Source organism: Podarcis vaucheri (genome assembly GCF_965113315.1).
Source record: "Podarcis vaucheri genome assembly, chromosome: 4".
Lineage (NCBI taxonomy): Eukaryota > Metazoa > Chordata > Lepidosauria > Squamata > Lacertidae > Podarcis > Podarcis vaucheri.
The window spans coordinates 15,063,866-15,086,331 of NC_138762.1; the positions used below are offsets into that span (position 1 = coordinate 15,063,866).

Sequence of the window (22,466 nt, forward strand, 5' to 3'; positions counted from 1 at the left end):
GGGCTAGCAGGCTCTTCTCGGGTTCTTATCTCTCACTTCTGAATTTTCAGTGAAGAGTTACAGATGGGACTATGACAGCTGGGAGAGCTCAGTTGGTAGAGCATGAGACTTTTAATCTCAGGGCCATGGGTTAGCTACGTTGGGCAAAATATTCCTGCACTGCAGGGGGTTGGAATAGATGACCCTAGTGGTTCCTTTCAACTCTACAAATTATATGACTCTAAGAGTAACCTCAGGGTAGCACCTGGCGAAACTGTCCATTTACATCCCTGTTACGACGTGCAGAATTCAAAACAAGATCTCTCTCTTCCTCTCCTTGCCCCTTCCCTCCTGACTGCTTTTATTAGTTTCATTTTCTCACATTGCGTTTTCTCCCCAGGACAATTGTTGTTGTTTAGTCGTTTAGTCGTGTCCGACTCTTCGTGACCCCATGGACCAGAGCACGCCAGGCACTCCTGTCTTCCACTGCCTCCCGCAGTTTGATCAAACTCATGCTGGTAGCTTCGAGAACATTGTCCAACCATCTCATCCTCTGTCATCCCCTTCTCCCTGTGCCCTCAATCTTTCCCAACATCAGGGTCTTTTCCAGGGAGTCTTCTCTTCTCATGAGGTGGCCAAAGTACTGGAGCCTCAGCTTCAGGATCTGTCCTTCCAGTGAGCACTCAGGGCTGATTTCCTTCAGAATGGAGAGGTTTGATCTTCTTGCAGTCCATGGGACTCTCAAGAGACTCCTCCAGCACCATAAATCAAAAGCATCAATTCTCCAGCAATCAGCCTTCTTGTGGTCCAGCTCTCACTTCCATACATCACTACTGGGAAAACCATAGCTTTAACTATACGGACCTTTGTTGGGAAGGTGACAAAGATGAGTCTAAAACAAGCAGGCGACTGCTTCCTCTTTTGCAGAAATTTCAAGCATGCACTCCAGGCCAACCTCTTCCAGACTTATCTAAAGCCAACCAACCCTGTACTTCTCATGCTTTTAAAACAGAAGCATGGTTTGTCATGGTCCAACAGTGATTGCCAAGTTTTAGGCCGGGAACAAATTACCAGCCCATTTTATTCCCAAGATTTTATGTAGCTAGTAGGTATGACTTCCCTTTATACATTCTCATTATGACAGGGGGGTGATCCCATCTGCCTTGAAGGATCCAGATTCGCGAATGGGAGGCTCTCTAAAACCCTCAGACTCGAGGCCAAGGAAACACCTATTTATAATTATGATTTACTACAAAAGCCATTAAGGGACGCGGGTGGCGTGGGGGTAAAACCTCAGCACCTACGACTTGCCGATTGCATGGCCGCCGGTTCGAATCCCCGCGGCGGGGTGAGCTCTCGTCTTTCGGTCCCAGCTCCTGCCCACCTAGCAGTTCGAAAGCACGTCAAGTGCAAGTAGATAAATAGGTACCACTCTGGTGGGAAGGTAAACGGCGTTTCCGTGTGCTGCGCTGGTGCCGGCTCGCCAGAGCAGCTTCGTCACGCTGGCCACGTGACCCGGAAGTGTCTCCGGACAGCACTGGCCCCCGGCCTCTTAAGTGAGATAGGCGCACAACCCTAGAGTCGGACACGACTGGCCCGTACGGGCAGAGGTACCTTTACCTTTTTACAAAAGCCATTAGAAACAGCCAACAGCAAAACATTTAAGGGATGCAAAAGCTTTCAATGTCTCCGGACTGTGCCAGCTGTGAAAGGGACAGAACTAAGGGCTTATCCACACTTACCTTTCCTCTCCTCTTTCTAGGCTCTTTTAGTTAGAGCGTGGTGCTGATAACCCCAAGGTTGCAGGTTTGATTCCCCGTATGGGACAGCAGCATATTCCTGCATTGCAGGGGGTTGGACTAGATGACCCTCAGGGTCCCTTCCAGCTCTATGATGAGGTCTGCACTTTAAAGCTCCTTGCCCAAGTGTGGGTTGTTTTTGTGGGGGGCAGAGGTTTACCCCAGAGCTTTCAGCACGAAAACCCGCTCTTTAGTGCTCAATCGGAACAAACATCAATCCACAGAAAATCTATCCTAAATTTTCAATCCAAATTGAGAAAAACCATGCTTAGAAATGGAGGTTTAAAGTGAGGACCTGTGCCTGGAAAAAGCTGGAGAAAGGTAGGAGTGGATAAGCCCTAAGTCTGGCCTTTTGCATGTACTAAGAAGTGACTTCCTGGCAGGTATACAAACGGAAATAATCCACCTTAGCTGAAAGTGCTAAGCAGGAATCAGTTAACATTCAAGCACTCAATAATTCCACCTGGGAGCATTCTTTCGCTTGCGACAACCTGCAGTCTTGCGACAACATGCAGTCTCCGCATACCAGCTGAGGACATAACTATATTATAGACCAATCTGTCCTCATACATGCTGACACTTGTTAAAAAAAAAAAGGCTAAAGGAAACCAAAAGCAGTTGTCAGTCAATTCTTGCTTTCCTCCGTCAGCCCATAATTATGGCCTATGCCTCTGTTAACATGACCAAAGTTCCACCTTTAACAGATTGCTCAAATGCACCCCATAATGCACCTTTGCTGCTGAGAGGTAATATTATGTGTGTAATAATACAGCAAGTCTATCCACAACTCCTCCTCCTACAGCCTTGCATGATGAAGCCAGCTGCCCCCCACAATTTAGGAGGGGTTCCATGACTCTCCAGAGGAAAATTTGCCAGGGTTTGGAGAAAGAAGATGGGGAACCAAGCTCCTTCAAACGTTCCTCACAAGGCTTAGTTTCCAGACCCTTGATCCTCTTGATCGCCATCCTTTGCATACATTCCAGCTTGTCAACATCCTTCTTAAATTGTGGTGCCCAGAACTGGACACAGTATTCCAGCTGTGGTCTGACCGAAGTAGAATACTGTAGAGTGGTACCATTAACAGCTTACTGTGGCAACACTGACAAAAACCATGTGTTTCCACCATTTAGGTCACAGGAGGATAACATAATAAGCTTCATCACCGAGTTCTGCAATAAGACTGTGAAAGCAGAACAACAAAAGGGGTCACGTTCTTGTTCTCTCAGCTTACTTCTTCCTCTTACCACCTTCAGTTCAGATCAAGTTACAGCTTAGAATGAATTTTTTTTAAAAAAAAACACACCTGAGAAAAGGTACACAGCATACTTTTAAGAGAGACCAGAATCCCACATAGCAAGTTACCATGCCTGGGCGAAGGTGGGTGACTCCCTGCTACAGGAATGAAGAACGGAATGAATTAGCCACTAAACTGCAGCAACAGCCAATTCCACGAGACACTCTCAAAAACAAGCGAACTGGAAACAGCCAGTTCACTGGGATGAAGGGCAGGGCAGGGAATCATGCAAACAGCATACAGTATATAGGGGGGAAATCCAAACTCCGTATCAGAGCGACACCTTTATTAGGCCAACCAAAACGTGTGCAAGAATTTCAGGGTCTGCAAAACGCTTCATCAGGCTAGAGAAGCAGTTCTAAAACTGTGATCCGTGGACCATGAGCTTCATCCAGGTGTGGCTGTGGATTTGCAGTTGAAGACAGGAGCTGGCACATCCATTTCATTAAGTATTCACATTTTTAATTGTATTTTTATGGTTTTCCCAGTAGTGACACATGGAAGTGAGAGCTGGACCATAAAGAAGGCTGATCGCCGAAGAATTGATGCTTTTGAATTATGGTGCTGGAGGAGACTCTTGAGAGTCCCATGGACTGCAAGAAGATCAAACCAATCCATTCTGAAGGAAATCAGCCCTGAGTGGTCACTGGAAGGACAGATCCTGAAGCTGAGGCTCCAATACTTTGGCCACCTCATGAGAAGAGAAGACTCCCTGGAAAAGACCCTGATGTTGGGAAAGATGGAGGGCACAAGGAGAAGGGGACGACAGAGGACGAGATGGTGGGACAGTGTTCTCGAAGCTACCAGCATGAGTTTGACCAAACTGCGGGAGTCAGTGGAAGACAGGAGTGCCTGGTGTGCTCTGGTCCATGGGCTCACGAAGAGTCAGACACGACTAAACAACAATATGCACCAGGGAACCCCCACCCCCCTCTGAGGCACAATCTGAAATGCAAGGATCTCTGGCAGCGCTGACGGCAGAGAGGTGCCTCCGTCCACCAAGCTAAGGAGAAGTAACTGGTGCCATCTGCCTCTACTGATCCGGCCCTGCATTTATGTCACCTTCAGCAGGATATAACGCTGGACGGGGCTTCTAATGTCCCCTCCACAGATGCATGCTAACCCTGAGGAACACACACAAAACAAAGCGGCGTACATCATTTCATCTCTGGGCGTACAACAGAGAACTTCAGTTCCATAGCTGATACTGCACAGCAGAAATAACTTCAGACATGGCAGTTCTGCCAAGAGGAAAGTCGGATACATTTCTGCCATGTGCTCCCGGGACTTCAGAAGAGGGTGGAGCACAGCGGGTTCCCTTGACTTCCATCTCTCCATTCGGGTTCTTGGTTAATCTCCATTCTATAAATGTGCTTCCATAGAAGGCAGAAGTCATAAAAGTCTCTTGCCCTACCCTCTATTTTTTTTTTTTAACTACTAATCTGGAACAGTACGTTTACAAGTCGGGTAGGGAGAAAAGAGAGAGATAAGACTGTGACAAGCAGAGCAGCGTTCAGATCCATCGTTCATCTCCTTGCCGGAGGGCTAAAATAATTCCTGATGCTGCAAGTAGGTTATGAACTCAGAAGAATTCTTCATAAGGTTGTTTTTAACATTTGTATTTTTCCTTTAACTGGGGCACGAGAACAGGGCAAGTTGTGCAATTCGAATTTTTACAGAGACTCTCAAGAAGGTAAAAAAACAAAAAAACTGAAAAAAGGGCACAGTGCTCAGAACATGCAAACTCATGATACACATGCACGAAAGCCGCCAACACCCTCCCAAGTTGGACACACGGGTCAGGTGTGCAAATATTTCCCTGGAAAGGGCAGGTATCTTTGCCCAAGGATACACCTTTACAAGCACAAGGAAGCTGGTGTGCAGAATACACAGGCGTGACCAGTGCTGCCAGTATCGCCATAAGCCGTGCGACAATGGGGAAACCAATGCAAGCTGAAGCTTCAAGTGCATGCAGACTGCAAGGGCAGAATACATGGCCATTAATGCTTTCAGCCTCTGAGATAAGCACCTGAAGACTTGCCTTTAGAACCCATTAGCCCCAACTAGCGCAGCCATAGGTCAAGTATGATGGAAGCTGTAGCCCAGCAATGGCTGGCAGGGGGAGGCAGCTTCCCCATGCTTGCTTCACACGGTAGCCCAAGTTTTCCACAGATGCTTCCACACAAAAGCATGAACACACAGCAAGCTGGGAAAGACAAACGCTGGAGAAATGCTAACAGTCAGTGTAGATAGATGGACCAGACTCAGTATAGGGCGTCTTCCTCTGTTCCTAAATTTACTTTTTATCTGCAAATTAAGCCAGACACCCTAGCAGGGCAGTAACTCGGAACTGCCACATTCATGTTTATTCCGGGGGGGGGGAGAGAGAGAGAGAGAAAGACAACTGCAAATCCACCTTTTTTGAAAGTAGAAAAAATAAAAATCTATGTTAGGAACCAAGAAGACAGAACTCAAAGGTTCCAACTATTCTGTATTAATCAGCAATATAAACTTGGCAATGGGTGGCAAACCTGTGGCCCTCCGTATCCTACAGGGCTACAACTCCTATCAACTCCAACCACACAGCCCGGGTAAAGGGCAGGTGTACTCCAGCACGCTGTTCAAAACTGGCCAGGCGTCAGGCGCATTTTGCGACTGGTCCAGGTCCAATTGCAACCATGTGGAGATCTCAGGATGCCTGGTTGGCAACTGGGGAAAGCAAAATGTCACTTAGAGAAGGATCTCCAAACTTGTCATTTGAGGCTTGAATTTGTTTTATTCTGGGTCGTTTCATTTCTATGTTTTTATGTGTTATAACAGATTTGATCTTTATAATATAAAGCAGTGTAGAAATCAAATGAATAATAATAATAATAAAGTCCACTGCAAAAAACAAAAAAGGTGCCTAGACATCCCATTGTGGAGACTGTAACCCAGGTCTAAGGCGCCATTTGGCGATTAGATTATATATATTTGAGTTTCTAACGCTGCATAGCACCTGGAAACGTGCATGTTCCACACCCCTACCCTAGCAGTGTTTCTCAGACTTGGGTCCTCAGCTGTTATTGGATTACAATTCCCATCATCCTTAGCTAGCAGGTCCAGTGATGGGAGTAGTAGTTTAACAACAGCTGGAGAATAAAGTTTGAGAAATACTACTAGAAAAGTATCTACTGCAGTGGTACCTCAGTTTAAGAACAGCCCTGTTTAAGAACTATTTGGTATACAAACTCCGCAAAACCAGAAGTAGTGTTCTGGTTAGCGAACTATACCTCCGTCTATGAACGGAAGCTGAATGGTGGAAGGCAGCGGGAAGCCTCATTAGGGAAAGCGCACCTCGGTTTAAGAATGGCTTCAGTTTAAAAACAGACCTTCAGAACGGATTAAGTTTGTAAACCGAGGTACCACTGTCCTGTACTAGTTGCTGTAGAAAAGATAATCTGCTCACCTGTGTTTTCTCATACAAGTCCCCCTCCACCTCATTCTCAAAAGTTAAAGGAACGGAAAGCTTTGCATGCAGAAAGTCCCAGGAATCAATCTCCAGTTTCTCCCAGGGAAAACTTTGGTTTGAAACCCTGAAGACAAGGCCAGCCCTATCATTTGGTAGAAGGAGACAGCTGCCTGGGTGTACAGAGTATGCCACACAATCTGTCCTGTACTCTCCTAGGCTGCCCTTAAATGCATGACGTTATCCCAATGCATAAGGTAAGGTTCATGTGCCCAGTCCAACTGATTTCAGCAGGTGGAACTGTCCTTTGCCTAAGGCAGCAAAACCCTTTGGGTTGGCCACAGGCCAACCAGAGCCAGAGTAGCAACAAAGCTAAGCTAGATGGAAGAATGGTCTGATTCAGAGGCGTACTATGTTCCTACTCCCAGCATTGGTGAACAGGAGCGCACACGCTCCAAAGATCTGAATTAAGTCGATTTTTAAGATTCACTGTATGTCAGGACATTCCTGCAGAGGGAGGAGATGGGCTTGTGCTCACCTGGTGTACACACTGCCCTTCTCGTTTTAAGAGAGCTGCGTGAGAGATCTCATGCGCCAGTAGGACAAAATAGTCCTGTTTTACAAGTGCCATGAAAATTCTGAGGTCCACCAGCAGAAATGCTACCTTAGGCTAAATATGTCTAGCTGCTCCACAACACGCTGGAAACAACAATGAATTCCATGTGACAAAAACACCTGGATCAGCCCCAGGAAAAAGCAATGGGCATGATTTTGCTTTGAGGCTTTGAAAAGTTTGCTTTAATACACCCGACTCTCGTTTTGCGGGAAGTAAACCAAGAGCTGGCATGTATTCCAGAGCCACTAGCTTAGCTTAAAATGTTTATTACTGCTTTCCTGTTTCCTTACTCCCTCAGGCGGAAATTTTGACAAACCCAGCTTTGAGGTTTAGATGCAAGATATTGATCCACTGCAAACGCCAATGCCCTCTTCTCTCTGTCCTTTGCTGGAGAACTTGCTACAGTCCTAAGCACTCTTGGCTGGAAGCTTTCCACACCATCATAGAATCTTGGAAGGGGCCCAAGGGTCATCTAGTCCAACCCCCTGCAATGTGGGGCTTGAACCCACAAGCCTAAGATTCAGAGTTTCATGTTCTACCCACTGGGCTACTATTGTTCTTCACCCTGTGAGTTACTTGCACAAAACAAAAAGTGCCACAATAAAAAAACAGAGAGCTGTGCATTCAGCTAAGAGCGTAGACCCACTGACATTAATGAACCTAAGTTAGATATCCGTTTACTTCAATGGGCTTTCTCTGAGTAAGGCTAGCACTGAATATCACCCATAGTCTGGTGACAGCCAGATAGATAGATAGATTATTGCTGCCCAAGCTGGGCTCCTTTGGAAGGAAGGGAAGGATATACCATAAATTTTAATAAATAAAAATAATGTTAATCGGCACTCCAATCCACCTTAGCATGTATCAACAGCCATTCCGAAAGCCCAGTGCATTCCAAATGCCATTCCTACAAGAGAGAGAGACAGTATTCCTATCTATTTGGCAGCAACGCCTTAAGGGCAGAGTAAATCATCCTATGGTTATTCCTATATATTTACGGACACACCCTCCTTTTTCCCGACAGGGACTCAAGGTGGCTAAAAACATTGGGGGGGGGAGCCAACCTTAATAAAATATTGGGGGGGAGGCCAGGTAAGACCTGGTCCACATGACGGATCACAAAATGCGGGACATGCACACCATTTGAATGGCAATGCCTGTTAACTTTTTGGGGGGGGGGGTCACAAATATTTTATTGGGGGGGAGTTGGTTCCTATTGGGGGGAGCACAATTTTAAAAAAAGATTGACAGCATCCTAGAGCGAGATAGAGAGAAACTCGGCGTTCTTGTTCCAATGGGGCAACCAGAACTTTTATCTTCCAAATTCTATTGCGCGCGCGCGCGCATCCCTCTCCTGCCCCTCCAGGTGGGGAGGGGGCTTCGCGCCCCCCCGGCCCCGCCCCCCAGGTCTTATCTCGCCGCCCGGCTGGTGCACCCCCCCTCCCCTCCTCGTTACCTTAGCAACGCCCCCCCGCGAAGCGCACCTGCGCCGTCTCCGCCGCCTCGCCTCAGGAGCGCTTTCCCTTCCCGCTTCCGAGGCGGCCAGCAGCGACTCCCGAAAGCAAGCGAGAAGCGGCAGAAGCTTCCGAGGCTCGCGCTGCCCAGGAGGAGGAGGAGCAGGAGTAGGGTAAAAGCGTTACCTCCTCTTTCCTGCCTCTGTTTATGTGCCCCGAACTGCAGCCGCCCTCCGACGCTTCAGCCGCGCGGGGCGCGCGCGCGCTAAGCTCCAAGGGCAGCCGGGCGCCTCGCGGGGAAAGGAGGCGAAAGGTGCGCCGCCCGCCCTTGCCTGCGCGGCAGGCGCAACGCCGCCGCCCCCTCCGCCCTTCTGGGCCTTCTGGACCAATGAGAGGCCAGCGGGGACTAGGAGGGCCCTCGGAGGCAAAGCGGGAACGCCCTCAAGCAAGCTGGCCCCCACCTCACTGTTTCCTCTTAACTCTCCCGTCCCAGGTCACAAGGTGGTTTGATTGGTCTCAATGAGGGCCAGGGCCTTTTCAGTGCTGGCCCCGACTTGGTGGAAGGCTCTGTCACAAGAGACTAGGGCCCTGCAGGACCTGACATCTTTCTGCAGGGCCTGCAAGACATAGCTGTTCCGCCTGGCTTTTGGTTTGGACTCAGCCTGACCCTTATGTTTCCCTCATGGTTTTGATCTATGGGCTACTTTTAAAATGTGACTGCATTTTAAATTGCATTTTAACCTGTATTTTAAATTGGTCCCCCCCCCATTATGTTTTTACTGTAATTTTACTGGTGTTAGCTGCCCTGAGCCCAACTTTGGCCGGGGAGGGCAGGGTATAATTAAATTATATTATTACTACTACTACTACTGATCCTTGGGAGACTTCACTTTTGACATCTCTCCATTTGTGTTTCTTTTACTTTTTATTTTTTATTTTCTCTCTCTCTTTGGCGATCACTAGTAGCCGAGTAAGATAGTCTTCCATAAACACGGTTTTAACAATGAGGCCATGACTGTGGAGGCCAATTCTGGATCCATACTTCCTTCCACAGTGCGGACATTGATTTCCACGCGAGAGCTGATCACAGTGAGGATTTGCCAAGCGTGCCTTCCTCTTAGCACGTTTCTGCCTTGCATCCTGCGTTTGAGCATCTTAAAAGCCCATGACACCTTTGGTAAAGGCTGCTTTCCAACTGGAGCAGTCGCAGGCCAGTGTTTCCCAGTTGTTGGTGTTTATACTCTCTCTCTCTATATATATATATAGTGTGTGTGTATGTATGTATATGTGTGTGTGTGTATATATATATATATATATGCAGGTTTTGGTGTCTTCGGGTGTCTTCCCGTGTAAGAGTCGGAGTGTCTGTGCGACGTTTCGACGAGGTCTCACTCGTCGAAACGTCGCACAGACACTCCGACTCTTACACGGGAAGACACCCGAAGACACCAAAACCTGCATTCCTGTACCCGTGAAAATCTACGAAAGCATATATATATATATATATATGCTTTCGTAGATTTTCACGGGTATAGGAATGCAGGTTTTGGTGTCTTCGGGTGTCTTCCCGTGTAAGAGTCGGGGTGTCTGTGCGACGTTTATATACACACACACACAAACACACACAGAGTGGTACCTTGGGTTACAAACACTTCAGGTTACAGACTCCGCTAACCTGGAAGTAGTACCTCAGGTTAAGAACTTTACCTCAGGATGAGAACAGAAATTGTGCACCGGCGGCAGCGGGAGGCCCCATTAGCTAAAGTGGTACCTCAGGTTAAGAAAAGTTTCAGGTTAAGAACGGACCTCCAGAACGAATTAAGTTCGTAACTAGAGGTACCACTGTACACACACATATAAATATACATACATACGTATATATATGTATATTTTTATTGAGTTTTCATTTTTCTACATATCAAATTAAACATCCAATGACTTCCCAACAACCAATATTTTATTATAGCCATTCAAATCAATTTTCCACGTTTACATCGATCAAATATCATTTTCCCTCTCTTGAATTTATTTTAACACTGCCAGCGTTTTCAGCTGTGCACAATTATTTTCCATACATTCAATCAGCATTTTCCACTCTTCTTTAAATATATCTTCTTTGTCTCTTATTCTGTAAGTTGAACCTGTATATTAACATCTTAAGTTGCCAATCCTCTTTTACAAGGGACTGTCAGCATCGCCCTTAAGCCAGTGCCACCAACTGGACTCATACACTTCAGCCCCGACTGGGCTAGAGGCGAGCTGGGTAGCACTTCCAGAGACCACCTTCTGCACAGGAACTGGTCAAAGTGCTGTGAGCTTAGAGTTGTGAGCACCGGATTCACTCCAACAAGAAGACAGTCGTACAGCAGAGTACAGCAGAGCATAAACGACTCAGAGAGCAGCTCTGTATCATATCTTCTTTATTCTATCTACAACTATAATACACAACTATGTACAGAGCTAAATGAGGTCTAAACGAAAATGCTGAACTGCACTGAGTGTCTGCAGCTGCTCTTAGCAGCAACCTTATCTATACACACGATCTCTCTCTAACATTCAGTGTCTCTCTCTCTCTCTGATGTGAGGCTGGAGCGGAATAAGTAGAGAGAAGAAACCGCCCCCTCCTCTCTGGAGAATCAGCAGAGAACATCAGCAGATTCTTGGATATGGGAGGGGTGAAATCTCCTCAGGGACATCACTCCCTTCCTTTGGGGGTGGGCTGCAACAAAACACTCAGCGGCTGTTCTTGCACACATACAAAAACTTTTCTGGCACCTAGGAATTTCTGTCTGGGTTATTCCCAACAAAAAGGGTTTGGGGGGGAAGGTAAATTTAAACATTTTTTTCAGCTCATTATAAATCATTTCCCAATATTATTTCACCTTTCTGCACGTCCAACATCTCTTTGTAGAACTGTCCATTTATTCCTGCTCTCTGTTTGCTGCTACTTAACCAATTCCTGCTCCACAAGAGGACATCCCCTCTTATTAGTTCAGTTATTCAAGTGTGCCAAGGGGGAATGTAAGCTCTCTCTGTTCAGCCTTCAATCTCATGTGTGATTTGGCTTCCTCTGTGCTGAAGTCTGGGATTACATGTGTACCAATAACCAAAATTCAGCTTTCTGCCATGTGAAAAAATACAGGAATCCTTTTTTAAAAAAAGTTGCAACCAGGGTTTTATTTTTCAGCCAGAACTTGTCAGAACTCAGAACAGTTCTGGCACCTCTCAGATGGGTGCCATTGCCATTATAAGAGAACAAGGGAGGTGTTCACGGTGAGTTACAGCGCCTCTTTTTCTAGAAAAATCACACTGGTTGCAACCCTAATCACACCAGGGCATCTTTCCTGAGTACAGTCATGCCTCATGTTACGTCCGTTTCATGTTACGTTCTTTCAGGTTACATCCTGCGATGACCCAGAAGTACCGGAAAGGGTTACTTCCAGGTTTCACTGCTCGTGCAAGTGCAGAAGTGCAAAATGATGTCACACGCATGTGCAGAAGCGGTGAATCGCAACCTGTGCATGCGCAGGCGCGCTGCTGCGGGTTGCGCTCTTTTCATGTTGCGAACGGGCCTCCGAAACGGATCCCGTTTGCAACCAGAGGTACCACTGTACTGACACTTCATATTTTTTTTTACAAACTAGACGTTGGGAATTAGGGTCCTCGGAGCAGCTGAACCAATATTAGCTCCAAATCTGGGGGTGTCCATCACAGTGAAGATGCATAATTCTTGTGCTAAAGTAGAAACCAGGGTGTTGATATATTTGAGGGTTTGCATAAACTGGAAGAAGGAAGTTAAGCTGATTTCTGTTTGTTTTAGAAGAGGCTAATTGCCTTTCTTTCTCCGGCCTGACTTGGGACGATGGAATGTGGTTGTGTCAGTATTCTGAGCAGAAAGGGCAGCATGCAGCAGATAGGAAGAATATGTGGTTGTTTTTGACCAAGCGGGAATATTTTCAGCTAGGAGATAAACGCTGGTTGGGCAGCAGCGGGAAGAAGCTTTCTCCTCTCCCAGCATTGTTAGGGAAAGTTTCAAATGCTTCCCACCAGCAGATGGAGACCTGTTGTATGTGTGTAAAAGGATTGTGGTCCTGAAGTGCCATTCTTAAAAAAACACATGGTACAATCAGCTGTTATGTTTTCTTTTCTTTTTTAAAGATATTTATTAAAAGTTTTTAAGATATAACAAGAAAAAAATAAACATACAAAATAAAAAACAGTTAAAAACACACATTAATTTTCAATAACATAACTTCCATACACTTATTTCCTCGGACCTCCTCATACCTCCCTCCTTAGTATTCCAGTTCGATTTGTTAGTTCAGCAAATCCTTACCATTAAACTTTTACCCATTTGTAAAACCTCTTTTTTTCATATCTCTTAAAGCATTACAGCTGGAAACCGCTTAGTTTCTATCCAACATCCTTCTAACATTCATTAATTTTACAATGTTTCTGTAAGTAGTCTTTGAATTTCTTCCAGTCTTCTTTCACCGACTCTTCTCCCTGGTCTCGGATTCTGCCAGTCATTTCTGCCAATTCCATGTAGTCAATCACCTTCATCTGCCATTCTTCCAGGGTGGGTAGATCTTGTGTCTTCCAATACTTTGCAATAAGTATTCTTGCTGCTGTTGTTGCATACATAAAATCAGCTGTTATGTTTTCAGGCTGCAGATGGAGGTGGAATTTTTCAGCGCTCCCCTACATTAAAAAACAACAACCTTGCATTCAGAAAGCAAGCACAGCAGGGAATGTGGGCTGTAGGCCCCTCCAGACAACCTGTTTATGCGGAGGTTAGATTATATCTGGCCTTCATTGAGCTCCCCGCTCCCCACCTCCTGATTTTATAAAGGTAGTTATATGACACTCAGCATTCATCCTACATCAGGGTGGATAAAAATCAAAGATTTTTTTAAAAAAATAAAAAAGCATATTTTTTTATTTAAATCGGATTTCTTTTCTCATTTAAATTGGATTTTTTTTTTCTCATTTAAATCGGATTTTAAAAATAAAATCCTTTTGGAAGAAAAATCTTTCTAAAAATAGTTTTCTGTTTAGGTTACCTTATAGTCCAAAGGCTATACATCAGGAAAGAAGGATTTGTTTTAAGTTTTTCATGTGTGCTAAAACTCAGTCTTAAGGTTTTGGGTTTTTTTTAAGTTTAACCACTTCAGTTAACAAACATGGATACATATGCTGTAATGTATAAGCAAAGGTATTCCTACCATTTTGGTGCTCAATGTGAAAAGCATGCATGATTGCTCAATGAGTGTGAAAAGCATGCACGATTGCTCAGTGAGTGTGAAAAGCATGCACGATTGCTCGATGAGCTGCAACAAAACTTGCCACGCCCTCCCCTACCTCTCCTGCCCCAGAGCATTTGAACGAAACCAAAACTGACTTTTTAAAAGTTTGATCACACAATTTAAGATGGTCATTCTGCCTGTGAACGAAGCACCGTTGGAAGGCTGCAGTAATAAAACTTGTAACACTCCATGGAAGTTTGCATGAAGCTAGGGCTGCCATCTGCCTCCCACCCCAGGCTTTAGCAGCAGAGATAAGCAAAACCGTTTCCCCACTTTTTATCTCTGAAACAGGATAAGCATCTCTTGCTATATCCCCTCATGTCGAGCCATTAGCTGTCCTTACTTATTTAGGGACAGTTCCCCAAAATCAAAGTGAGGAGTGAGCAAATTTGCTAAAACACCGCTTAGTATGATGCCGCCTCTGTTATTACCATTGGTTTAACTGCTTCGGTCATTTTTTTAAAGACACACCTTTCCACCCCAAGGCTTTCCTTGATTATTGCAGTTGAGACATACCTTTTCTATGTTAGAATGTTTTATTTCGCTTCTGATTGCTATTCTTAGTAGTCTGCAGTGATGCTTTTATTGTACAGTCGTACCTTGGTTGTCAAACGCCTTGGTACTCGGATGTTTTGGCTCCCAAACGCCGCAAACCCGGAAGTGAGTGTTCCGGTTTGCCAACGTTTTTTTGGAAGCTGAATGTCCGATGCTGCTTACACGGCTTCCAATTGAGTGCAGGAAGCTTCTGCAGCCAATCGGAAGCCGAACCTTGGTTTTTGAACCATTTCAGGAGTCGAATGGACTCCCGGAACAGATTAAGTTCGACAACCAAGGTACAACTGTACAGGCACTTATGTGCGATCGACTCACACACAACCGCATATACGCGTGGTGCTGGGAAACAAATTAATTGAATCATACCAGAAAATGGTGGGAAACAGCTGAAGAGTCCTTGTGGCTTGTGAGGAGACCCCAGAGCCCATCAGTAAGGGCACAGAAAGCCCAGAAGAGGCCATAGATGTAGAAGGGCTGCTCGGCCTCCCTGCCTAACGGCTGGCACTTGGGGCAGCGCAGCAGAAGCAGCTGCTTTCCTGCACATCCTGCAGCCTCCAGCCAGCTCCAGAGATCCAACTCTAGATATTTTTGTCTGGATTGGAAAGAGAGCTGAAGAACAGCAAAAAGGGGCGTTTAGAGGGTGCTCCTCACTTCCGAGATTTTCGCTATTGCATGGAGGGGGCTGGAATGTAACCCCCACATAAGTGTAGGGGGTGTCTGTATATCTTTATAATATTTGTGTTTTTTAATTTTCTGTACAGCGCTTACAGATATTTTATATTTTAAGCGGCGTATAAATGCTTTTCTAAATCCAGAGGTTGATATAGGTAGTATGGGGAGGGGGGATTTGTAGAGTGTTGGGCCCAACTCAGGGAGGGTTAAAGTTTTTCTCTGAGCTGTTTAGCAACTCAGGTTTAGCTGGTGTTACACAAATGACTTTCTACTGCAACTAAGGTCCTGTAAGACCGAAGTCTCCTAGCAGTTCAGATTTAGCAAAATTCAGGTTTCAAGGAAACTGGGTCGTTTGAAGGAACTCCTATTTCAGCTATATGTTCAGGGTTTCTGCAAGACGCAAGTGCTTCGCAAATGGTTTGCTTTGATAACAGTGCTGTTGGGTGGCTTGCCTTAATGGTCAGTCATAATGTTCGGGACATCTTAATGATGTGAGCAGGATGGGGGTGGAGGAAGTGAAGCTGAGGTACTCGCATTCACAATGGGAAAGAAAGAAATCAGGCCTGAAATAATGTTTCTCCATTTAGTTAAAATGGGTCCGATCCTGAGGCCTGGAACAGGCAAAGCTCCCAATACGAATGCTACAACAAAAAATATTATTATTATTATTATTATTATTATTATTATTATTATTATTTATTTGTACCCCGCCCATCTGGCTGGGTTTCCCCAGCCACTCTGGGCGGCTTCCACAGAGACCAAAAATACACTAAAATGTCACACATTAAAAACTTCCCTGAACAGGGCTGCCTTAAGATGTCTTCTGAATGTCAGGTAGTTGTTTATTGCTTTGACATCTGATGGGAGGGCGCCACTACCGAGAAGGCCCTCTGCCTGGTTCCCTGTAGCTTTGCTTCTCACAATGAGGGAACCGTCAGAAGGCCCTCGGCACTGGACCTCAGCGTCCGGGCAGAACGATGGGGATGGAGATGCTCCTTCAGGTACAAGTCCTAAAGCCTGCCTCTCTCCTGTTTCTAGTTCTCATGATTCTTAATGGTGTGCCTGTCATGTTTGATTTATCATCCTTTAGTCAATAAATGCTTTAATCGAGCGTCTTGAGTCAGCTTGAGTCATCTGTTTGCAGGCCTAGCCCAGCATATGTAATTTGACTAACTGTTGATACTCTGTATCTGAAGAAGTGTGCATGCACACGAAAGCTCATACCAAGAACTAACTTAGTTGGTCTTTAAGGTGCTACTGGAAGGAATTTTTTTTATTTTGACTATGGCAGACCAACACGGCTACCTATCTGTTGATACTCTGGCCATTGACTTTCATCCCCCCGCCTCAAGACTCTCATTTGAGATGTGACAAGAAATCTTTTTCCACATTGGTCTTGTCTGCTGAGCGATGGATGGGCGCCCCCTCCCTTAAGGTTTGTGGAGGGCTCTGCATCGGGGCAGAGCTGTGGACTATATTATTTTCTAATTAGAAGGAGCCACAAATCACTTCAGAGGCAGCCACCTGATGGCTGCCATTTTGTTTTTCCTACAGTGCACTGGGCATTGTGTTGGGCCAATGCATTGGCGGGCAAACAAAATGGCGGATGATAGCTGAACTGCAGCCACAGAACCTCTTGAAACCCAATATTTTCAAATGTGACTCTCTCCCACTCACTGGCTCCAGTGTGAACAGGGACAGAGGTTTTTTTGACCGAGTCCTCCATGACTACATCTAGCCAGGGTTGCCAAGCGGTGGTGGAGGAAGCCTGCGCGCACCCAAGCCACCATGTCTCTCCCACCCCCACCGCACCCCCTTCTTCTGCCCCTGTTGCCAAGGTGGCACCCTTGGGTGCAGTGATGCTCTTGAGGTCTTCCCCTGGTGCCCCCAAGACCTTGGGATCCCCCTGCTTAAAGGAAGATGGGAAAAGTTTCTCTCAATATTTTCTGTGCTTTGTATTCTGTACCTAAGAAAGGTTGCTAAATTCCTGTGCTAATCCTGTGCTTCTGCAACTTTTGCAAATTTTGGCCAGACAGTTAGCACGCCGCCAGTGACCGTTTGCTAAATTTGGTTGGCAGGGCAAAAGTTCATTTCCTGCCTTGCTGGCTAGCAGAAGCTGCTACTGTAAGCAATAACCAACCAGACCAGACCTGTTGCTAAAGAGGCCCCTTTTTCCTGTCTTATGCTTACTAATGCAATATAAGACAAGACACGAAGGAAATGCTTACCTAGCAAAAGAGACACGTGTATGAAGGAGAGGGGAGGGAGTGCTTGGTTAGCAGAAAGACAGGAATGTGTTTAGCAAGCAATATGGATGTTCCATATAGGGGAAGTCTGGGGAAGATGTGGGAGGGGGAAGAGTGTTCTGACAAGTATAAGAAAGTTTGCTGATGTGTATTACTTTACAGCCAGAATATTTTCAGGAGCTATCCAGCTGGTTGTCTCTGGGTACAGATTATCTCTGTGCACAGATTTTCAATAAACTCTTTTTCTCCAAAGAAGATTTTGCTTTCCTGGTACTTTTGTTCCCTCCGAGGTCCGGGGATGGCGAGGCTAATGGATCCCTAGGTAAATAAGGCTTCATCTCTCTGGGGGCTCGTCCGGGATAAGCCCCCTCCCCAATACGGACCGGAGGGCCAGGCTCAACCAAGGTGAACAGCTCAGCAGCGTTTGCAGGCTCCCGTGCGCACCCCACCTGTTTCGTGGGGGGAGCCAGCCACACTGTTCTGGAGTGGAGACATCTAGTTGAGGGAGAACAAGAGGACAGGACGGCGCCGAGGGGACAGGTCCGCAGCGGAAAAAGGTAAGCCCGAAGGAAAGGGCTAGGGGCCCGAGGGAAAGGGCAGGAGGCTTGATCAACCTCCCCTGGTTGTGGCAGGGTGCCACAGGCAATAAGATGCCACCAGGAATAAGGGGATTGGTTGCGCAGTAGAGTGCCAGCCACCAGGAATAAAAGGGGACTGCTTGTGCAGGAGAGTGCCACCAGCAGAAGTTGGGAACAGAAGAGGGAGGGATATATATATATTGTGATTTTTGGTGTGTTTTGTTTTTTGTGTATTGCATGCTGAAGTTATTTTGGTGTGTTTAGTGTGTTACATGTTGAAATTATATTGATGTGATTTGTATGTTGTATGTTGCTATGTTGCATGTCAGATACTTGGAAGGCTTTATTGCTATGTTGCATGTCAGATACTTGGAAGGCTTTATTGCTATGTTGCATGTCAGATACTCTAGTGACTGAATTGTCAAGTGTGGGCCAAGGCTTAGTGTCCCCTTGGCCGAGCGATTGTAAGGTTGTGCATTTTCTGACAATATGTAGCATGTGGAGTGTGAGAGAATTTTGAAACCCTGTTAGGAGCGGAGTATCTGAATGCTTTTTAAATAACTGAAAAGCGGCCACGAAGAGTGATGATTTGGGGATTCAAATTGAAAAAACAGAGACTCAGAACTTTATGTGAGGTGGACTTGCCGACCCAGGGAACTGCGTGGCTTTGATTTGCAATTAATCAACCCCCTGTGGCGAATCAACCCCCTGTGGCAAAATATATTAAATGTCCACCCAGACCAGATCCCCTATATCTCTACATGGAAGACCAATGTAGAAAAGAATCTGCCATGGCTAAAGTCTTGCTGTGACAGCAACACACAGAACAGGATTTGTACAGTGAAGCCTCTGGTGTTAGAAGACCCAGAAGATGAGGAGATGGGAGTGATTAAGCCACCAACAGCCCCTCCAACAACCCCCCCCCAGGCCAAAATCAAGAAGCACAGGGAGGTGCTGGTGTAGGGGGAGGAGGAGAAGAGGAAGATGACGAAGAGTTTAGGAAGACACTAGATGATATGAATCAAGGAAAAAATGTGGACAGAAAAACAGAAAAAGAGACTAAAGCAGTTTGTAAAGCCATTTGAGGGAGAAGTTGGATGTGAGTCCCTTGTTAGATGAGGCAGCAGAAATGCTGCACCCCTGAAAAGAGGAAGTGAGGACAGGCGGCGAAGAAAGTTATGTCTCACAGACAGTATGAGAAAACCAGGAAGGATCAGGCAGCCGGAGTAATGCCCCTTCGGAGGGTTTATGATCCACCAGCCCCTGTCCCAGCTGGACAAGCAGAGGCACCTGTGTGATTCAGTTCACAAAAGACAGGCCGCACTGAAAACATTTTACAAGCAGGTTTTATCCTTTTTTCAAACCCCTTTTTCCTCTCCCCCTTCACAGATTCTTATATAGAAATGTTGCTTTTCGTTCTCTGACTCTGTTCCCGGAAGTATGTTGCAAATCAATGTACAAGGACAGGGTTATTTTGGATCTGGGAAGCGAAAAGCTTTACTGTTTTCAGCTCTGAGTTTGTTACAGCGTTTTTTGTTACAGAGAGGACTGCTTAGCTCATGCTTTTTGTCTTAGAGGAAAATGCAGTTTTTAAAAATGCTGGCTGGTGTGGGGGGGAATTCACAAACAGTTTTTAGGGCTTTCTGGGGTAACCCTAACTGTACCCCTTCAATCCTTTGAGGAAAATCCAGCAAAGATCATAAAGCTGTTTGAAGGGATTTTTAAAATTTATAATCCCACCTTTGATGATTATTAATTTCTGCAGGGTGGTTTGGCCAAATCTTTTTAGCTATAGCAAGCAGAATATGCTTGGCTGGTGCCTTTTTAGCTGCTGAGAAAAATGATTTTAAAAGAAAACTTCTCAAAGCTTTAAACCTTTCCTTTGGTGGTGATATTTTAGCAATCCAGTAAATGCTTCATATAAGATTAGCAATAATATGAAGGACAATCGTACAAGTTCACCTCCTATGTCTTTATCGCTTCTTGAAATAGCGGGTTTTTTTTGTTTTTATTTTAATTATAATAGAAGTATATTTTTAGGTCATTATCCATATTGTAATTGGACATATGAGTATGTTAATGGATCTTCTTGTTGTTTTAATGTTACCACTATGAGTGATAGGCCAAAAGTTTTAGTTAATAATGTCACAACCTATAAAACTTATGAACAACAGGCTGCTTGTAGAGATTTTTATGTTTGGTTCAACAGGATGAGAAAGAGCAGTAAATCTGCATATTTGCCTCAATCTGATATATGGTTATTTTGTGGCACAAGGGCCTACAAAGAAATCCCCTTTGCCTTTTCTGGAACCTACACTCTAGGCATACTGATACCCCTGATAACAGAAGGGAAGTATAATCACCTATTTCTCATTATACAGGAACAGCCATCTCTAGATATTTTTTTCCCCTCTTTAGGTGTAGGGATGAATTACTGTGATTTGAATAGATTGGCAAATTCGACCGAAGCCTTGTTTAATTCTATTATCTTGGCTTTAAAAATTATTAACACAGAAATGTCAGAAATAAGAGAAGTTGTTTTATAAACTTTTTATGCTTTAAATGTAATCTTTGCCTCTAAAGGTGGAATTTGTGCCTTAATTCATTCTCATTGTTGTATGTATATAACTGATATGGAACAAATGATAACCCATAATCCTTTGGATCTGCCTGAAGGTTTTGATCCATGAGATTGGTTATTTTCTTGGTTGCCTAATGGATTATGGTTAAGAAAAATATTATTGATTATAATTGCATGTATTGTGGTTTTATTATGGTAACTCTGATAGGTAGGATGTAAGCCAAGCCTCCTAAAGAGGGGCGGCAGCTGTAGGGATAATAAAACCACTGTGTCCCAGCCTTGCTTGACATGAAAGGCACCTATTTCCTATCAAAATGAGAAAGTGCCAGATGCTGTTATTACCATAGCCCTTAACCCAGCTACCTTATTACAGGTAGGAGAAGGTGAACAAGGGAGCTGCCCACTCAGCCTTACCTGTGCTTGTAACAAAACCCACAATGCAGTCTGTTACCTGCTGTTTAGGTGGCCAAGTAGTCCAGCACAAATTTTTGTATATACCAGAGTGTCCCATTCCTTTCTTGGGCCAAGACTTGTTAACAAAATTACAAGCCCAGATTTCCTTCCAACCAATGGGGGAAGTAATGATAACAACTGGACCAGCAGGAGAGTTTTCTTTAGAAATGCCCCTGAGAGACAATTGGCGCTTGATGATGGTAAAAGAAGAGGAGGGAATCCTCCCTGTTAGCCTGCTTCATGATGTTGACCCTGGATTATGGGCAGGAGGATAAAAACCAATACCCCATCCCACAACAGGCAGCTGAAGGAATGTGGGTGCATTTGAAGCGATTGCTTCAACATGGAATCTTGAAACAATGCCAATCACAGTGAAACACCCCACTGTTGCCAGTGAAGAAGGAAGATGGTGGGTACCGCATATAGGCCCCAAAGTTCTGGAAAAGTGAAAAGGATGAACAGGACTTTGAAAAACCATTGACCCAAGAAACAGAGTCTAATTGGGTGTCCATGTTGCCCTTGGCTTTGCTTAGAGTCTGTAGCCTCCCATTGAAACGTATTCACTTGTCACCCTTTTGAAGTGATGTTTGGGAGACCGATTCCTTATGTGTGCATGCTTTCACCTATCTCTGTTCAAGCTCAACAGGTGGACCCAGGCCCGAACTCCTTGAGTGACCAGTTTGAGCCAGGTGACGAGGTGTGGATAAGACTGGTCCCAGGCACCACTGCAACCGTGCTGGAAGGGCCCATCTGCTCTCCACACCCGCAGCTGTGAAGGTCGCTGGCGTCACACCTTGGGTCCACCACATTCAAGTGAAGAAAGCTGCTTCAGATTGGACTGTGTCTCAGCATCCTGAAGATCCCCTCCAGTGACAACTGCCTTGCTGATATCACTCCGGAGGCTGGTATCTCTACGCACGGCTGAATAATTGGATGGGAGGGGCGCCCGCGGGCAGCGTCCCCAACGTAGACACTTGTTCTCCAGCCAATTTAGAGGCACCACCAGGACTTTTGATATTGGTACCAGAACCCCTTGATATAGTCACCCCAAGTGTCAGGCCATTGCAGGGGTGGACATATTCCTGTGGGTGCATGCTGATATATGAAGAGGGAGAAGCCCCTTTTGGGTATAATATCTTGAAGAGACAACACGAGAGCCCAGTCCACCCACAAGGGATTGTAGGGAAATTGCTCCGCATAGTAGGTGCCTCAGCAGAGAAGTGGAAAGTTACCCCTGAGGTCCAGGAAATAATTGAATACGAATATCAGTGGGCCCTTCAGCAGTAAAGGAATATCAGAAATGACCCCTGAATATTGGTGGGAGGAGCCTTGGCATTCTTGGGGTTGGTGGGTGGAAGTTATCTCAACCGCCCTTGTCATAGTATGCACCCTGCCCCCAACAGATGCCTCGAGTGGACTGCCGCTCCTCCCACTGCCACTTAACCGTTCCACCTTCCACAATCTTTCCACCCTCCCAGATTCTCA

General features: G+C 45.5%; 1 protein-coding gene across 5 annotated transcripts in view; it reads right to left on the reverse strand.

The window, feature by feature from the left end:
* SYTL2 (synaptotagmin like 2) overlaps window positions 1-8,932 on the reverse strand; it is a 63,255-nt gene extending 54,323 nt beyond the window's left edge. For 3 of the 5 annotated variants that reach the window (XM_082218980.1, XM_082218972.1, XM_082218979.1), the window contains exon 1: window positions 8,777-8,932. The gene's annotated coding sequence lies outside the window, so the exon portion shown is untranslated. The remainder of the gene's footprint in view (window positions 1-8,776) is intronic. The other 2 variants (XM_082218974.1, XM_082218973.1) reach the window with 1 other exon arrangement.
* Window positions 8,933-22,466: the final 13,534 nt, after the last annotated feature.